The 5,793-nt window shown below is 36.0% G+C and overlaps 1 pseudogene; it reads left to right on the top strand.

Moving 5' to 3' along the window:
- Positions 1 to 2,118: 2,118 nt before the first annotated feature.
- Positions 2,119 to 2,568, top strand: LOC123827477 (annotated as a pseudogene).
- The last annotated feature ends 3,225 nt before the right edge of the window (positions 2,569 to 5,793 follow it).

Below are 5,793 nucleotides of genomic sequence, written 5' to 3'. Positions count from 1 at the left end.
CTCCTTTTCTCTTGCTGCTTTTAAGATTCTCTCTTTATCTTTAATCTTGGGTAATGTAATGATGATGTGCCTTGGTGTGCGCTTCCTTGGGACTCTCTGGGCTTCCTGGACTTCCTGGAAGTCTATTTCTTTTGCCTGATTGGGCAAGTTCTCTTTCATTATGTTTTCAAATACGTTTTCAATTTGTTGCTCTTCCTCTTCTCCTTCTGGCACCCTTATGATTCAGATGTTGGAATGTTTAAAGTTGGTTCCTAAGCCTCTCCTCATTTTTTTGAATTCTTTTTCTTCATTCTGTTCTGGTTGAATGTGAATTTTTTCCTTCTGCTCCAAACCATTGATATGAGTGCCAGTTTCTTTCCCTTCACTGTGGGTTCCCTTTATTTCACTTTTCATATCCTTCACTTTTTTCTCCTTTTTTTTTGTAACCATACTCAACCATTTCTGTGAGCATTGTGAATTATCAGTGTTCTGACCTCTGCATCTGATAGGTTGGCTATCTCTTGATCGCTTAGTTGTATTTTTTCTAGTGCTTTGATCTTTTTCTCATTTGGACCATATTTGCTTTTGTCTCCACATGCCTGTTACATAGTAAGTGGTAGAGGCAGGGTATTCACCAGGGCAGGGCAATATATGTCTCTGCACTGTGGCACTGTATGTGAGGGAGGGGTTGGAGAGGAAACAGTCCTGCTTGCTCAGCTTTCTGTAGGCTTTCAGTCATTTCATCCTCTACCCACAAGTAATTTGGGCCCTCTGGTACTGATTCATGGGTGGGTGGGTGGGTTTGTGTATATTCTAGTATCCTATGGGTCTCTCTAAGAAACTCTCCTGTGAGGCTGGGAATTTCTCCTGCTTCCTCAACCACCACAGATTTTTTCAGTCAGAGGTTTTGAGGCTTTATTTCCCCATGCTGGAACCCTGGGTTGCATAGTCTGTCTCACGTCCCAGTTGTTCCTCCCAGTTTATCTTCATGCAAATGTGGGACCACCCACTCCACTCACTGCCACCTTGTCTGTTTTGCCAGTTAAGACCTTGCTTGCCCCAGTTCTCAAGCCACCTCCTTGCCATGAGTCCTCTCTGCCCCTCCTACCAATCCAGATGAATATTTCTTTTTTAACTCCTTGGTTGTCAGAGTTCCATACAGTTTAATTTTCTGGCAATTCTGGTTATTTTTTGTTTTTAAATTTGTTGTTGTCCTTCTTTCAGTTGTGTGAGAATGCAAAGTAGATCCACCTACTCCTCCACCTTGGCCAGAAGTCCCAAAGCCTTGCAGACAAGAGTATTTTTTAAATGCAGTCTAGTATAGCCAAGTTCGAGAACATCAGTTTAGGCATTTGAATGGGGGAAAGGCAAAAATGAGAACAGAAATAAAAAATAAATACGGTCCATTAATTAATACTTGAAATCTTTTTTTATTTTAATCATTGTTCAAATACAGTTTTCTCCTTTTTACTCCCAATCCCGCAAAATCATTTTTATAGTAGTTTTAAACTATACGCTATGTTTATATCATTGTTTAAAAAGATAGAGCATAATTTATAAAGAAATGTTGTCGCCATTAAAGATATTTAAGAAGCTATGTTACAGTCTTGGAAGAGTTCAAGAGTATTTTGAGTACAAGCAGCATGGCTGGATATATGTGACCTTTGACAAGTATAACTATAATAAAGGGGAGCTATATAGATAGAAGGCACAATTCTGGCATGTTAAAAAGAACAACACCATCATTTTAGTAATTTCACATCTTGTACAGTTAGTAGATATTGTTACAAAAACAATGTAGCATTCATGTGTAAAGATCTAAAATGAAATCTGTATTTAAAAAAAAGTTGAAAATAAAAATTTTACCTACCATCCCTCATAGACTCATTACTTTGTGACTTATCATGAAGGTTTGTCCCTGGAAATTTATCTGATATATCCAAAACTTAACATAGTTTGTGACATACAAGGTTGTCTAACTCAGGTTGGCATTTCCCAAGTTTTAGGTATTGGCCGAAGTTTTTTCTTCTATAATGTCTTCCTTTAGAGTTTTTCTTCCTTTCCCATAGTTTCAGTTTCCCTATTATTTCAATGACATTCAAATCTGTCATGACCTAGTCTTGCAACTCAGCCACCAACATGCCATCCAGACTGAGGAAGACCCGGAAACTTCAGGAACATGTGAGACATGGCCAAGGTTGTATCAGCAAGCACAGGAAACACTGGGGAGGGAGGCCAGGTAACATTGGTGCCTTGCATCATCACACGATCAACTTTGACAAACATCACCCAGGACACTTTGGGAAAGTTGGTATGAGGCATTACTACTTAAAGAAGAATGAGAGCTTCTGCCCCACTGCCAACCTGGATAAACTGTAGATCTTGGTCAGTGAGCAGACGTGGGTAAATGCTGCCAAAAAGAAGCCCAGAGCTGCTCCCATCATTGATGTGGTGCAATCAGGATACTACAAAGTTTGGGGGAAGGGAAAGCTCTCAAAGCAGCCTGTTATTGTGAAGGGCAAATTCTTCAGCGGAAGAGCTGAGGAGAAGATTAAGAGTGTTGGTGGGACCTGTTTGTTGGTAGCTTGAAGCCACATAGATGAAAATTCATTAAATTCTCTCAAGTGCTTTTGTCAAAAAAAAACTGTCACGACCTCTTTTTTTAAGTTTTTTTTTTATTTTCACCTTATTGTTGACTTATTTCAAAGGAAATGATTCATGATGCCATACAAGTGCTGTCATCACTGGTTCCACATGAGAAGGTTAAGAAAGAATATAATTGGACTTTAGTTCCTTATTTTTAATGTACTTGTCAGTGAAAACAATATAAGAGACAGATCATAATCCAGAAAAAAAGTAATAATGAAGATAATACATTATTCTTAATTATAATAAAATATTCCTGGAATATTCCTCAATTATATTTTAAAATATTTATGATGAAATTGTTTTACAAATATTCTTTCAATATACTTAAAACTAAGTGTATTTATAGTACAAACATAATAAAACAATAAAATCCATACATTTAAAAAGAGAATTAAGTAGCCATTTCTTTTAATAAATTTAAAAAATATCCTATATAATTTTAATAGTATGTTTTCCTCTTGAGAATGTGCTGAGCTTCTAAAAATAACTGATAATGGACACAGTACTTTATTTTTTAATATAATATACAGAAAAGTAAATTTAAGAAACAACACTGAATGTAATCACTAGAGTACTGATTTAAGAGAAGTTTTTTTCCCAAAATACTTTAATTACTTTTTGTGTAGAATATCACTCCCCTCTTCTTTGTCCCTCAAAGTCTAGCTATTGCTATATGGGAAAAAAATATTTAGATGAGTTTCTAGGATTTTATTTACACCCAAATGTGTGTAATTAAAACAATTTAATATGGACTATAAAATTATACTGAAGTGTGTGCCTGTGTGTAATTATGTCCCTAGTTGGCAATATACAAAATAGCTTTTAAATAATAATAATAATAAAAAAGATAAAACTAACTCTTATTAACTTAAGATTTGCTGTTGCCGAGTTCTTAAGTGTAAGCTATGTTTTTTTGAAATGCAAACCCTGGTACAAAAGCATATTGTATAAATGAAAAGTTAAGGTGGGTTTATTTTGTATAAATATATGGACTTTTCATGTTTTATTTGTCTTTAAAACACCACAACTTATCCACTTATTTCCAGCACTATTGTGACCAGAGGCTGTTTGGAATAATGCTGTGCACACAGCTAGCATGCAAGGCTAGGCTGGTATGCCTGGTATTTTGCTTTCTGTGTAAAGGTTCTATTCAGATATCTGAACTATATTTTATTTGATAAGCACTGACCTGCACAATGAGGGTGTAGCCTTCACTACCCACCTTGGAATGTATTGTTTTCTTTTGTTTGAAAGCTAAGGAAATAAGAGAGCTAATTGTGAAATTTCCTTTGAGATTTGTTTCATCAACAAAATGTTCAGTCTGAAGAATTGGCAAAAGTCTGAAGTGACTTTAACAACTTGGGCCAATTTTCCTTCTTTATTCACTTAAAGGGGTGCATGTTTCTCTGGTTGTCCTTGAGTACTTTCTTTACCTTTGACTTTGCTGAAATTGTTCTCTGATCATGTGGTCAAAGTCTTCAATTTCTGTCTCAGTTCTGCTACAAGTAGAAACTCATGTGATGTCTGTATGCACTTGGAGAGCTAAATGGAAATGTCCCAAAGAGTCTTTAGCCAGAGGAAGGGCATTTTCACTTCCTCAAAGAGATCGTTATAAGATAGAGACACTGTTTGGGTCCAGAGATTGTAGAAACTGATTTAAATTAATCATGTAGAAGACTGACCATAGCTGGCCCACTGGAGAGCCCTTGTCCAGCTGCAGGTATAGATGTGCGCTTCCTTTAGCTTAGCTGGACTCATGTGAATGGATGAGCATTCTCTCTGAGAGAATTGAAGAGAACCCCAGTTGGAGTCGGAGGCAAACCTCAAAAAAAAAAGCATACTCAGGGAAACTAGAATAAGAAAAACATAAATGCAAAAAAGCTTGATATCTGTGTGGAAGGCATACAAAGCATATATGAGAACAAAGATTATGGGTAGGCAATCAGGAATGATTTCAGCAGCAAGAAAGTCTGAGTCATGTGTTCAATTTGTGCAAAACAAGGCACTTATACTAAAAACATGTGTTTTTGAAGTAAATCCCATAATCATGATAGGAAATGATCTAATATAATTCTCCATGTTCAGATGAGGAACTGTAAAACCATAGTGGTTAGGTATTTTTTTTAAAGTCTGGAGGAGTCATTGCTTAAGCTTTCTGTTCCTACAAACTGGCTTAGGCCATTTCAGAAAGCCATTCCCCCAAATATCCCATTTTGTGTGTGTGTGTCTACACTTAAAAGAAATTGTATTCTTCATTTTACTTTGAAAGACTATGTTAACAAATATACAGTGTTTGCTAACTGAATATCCATGAAGTAAGCTAATTTACTTTAATTCTCATTTTGCTAAGGAAACACACAAGAACTTTTTGTTCCTTTTTACATATTTTTTAGATTTCTTCAAGAATGAACATTTTAGCGGTATTCTCAATATAATACACTCCTGAAAATGTGTGCTATGACCATGGTTCAGATGAAATACAGTGAAATGAAGTGTTCAAAAGATTTTAATCTTTTCTTTTTATCTTAATTAATTAACTTTAATTGATTTTATTTGGGTGACATTGGTTCATAAAACCATACAGATTTCAAGTGGACAACTTCATAAAGCAACTGCACATTGCATCGTGTTCCCATTGCCCTAAGCAAAGTCTCTTTCCATCTCCATTTTCCCCCTCTTTGCCCACTTCTTCCTACTTACCCTGCTTTCCCTTGCGTCATCACCACACTGTTGTCTGTGTGTATGTGTGTACATATAGATATATGTGTGTGTGTGTACACAGATGTATACACAGCTGTCAGTCTATTCCATGAAACCATGCCTCTGTTTCTATTTTGTTCACCAGTTTATTTTGTTCATTAGGTTCCACATAAAAGTAAGATGAGGTGGTGTTTGTCTTTCTCTGACTTATTATAATAATCTCCACAATACCACAAGACCATAAAAAAGAAGGAAGTCTTACCTTTCACTATTGTTTCTTATATTCAGAATTCAGTCTTTCTAAAAATGTGTCTGTATTAGTTTCCTAAAGTTCCTGTAAGAAAGTACTGCATACCAGGTAGTTTAACCAGCAGAAATTTATTCTTGCAGTTCTGGAGGCTAGACATCTGAAATCAAGATGTAGTCAGAGTCCATTCCTTCTGAGTGCTGTGAGGGAGAATTTGT

The sequence above is a fragment of the Phyllostomus hastatus genome, unplaced genomic scaffold (assembly GCF_019186645.2).
Source record: "Phyllostomus hastatus isolate PE091 unplaced genomic scaffold, TTU_PhHast_1.1 phas_contig_86, whole genome shotgun sequence".
NCBI lineage: Eukaryota > Metazoa > Chordata > Mammalia > Chiroptera > Phyllostomidae > Phyllostomus > Phyllostomus hastatus.
The sequence above is the reverse complement of the archived record's forward strand: the minus strand, read 5'-3'. Positions and strand labels throughout refer to the sequence as shown.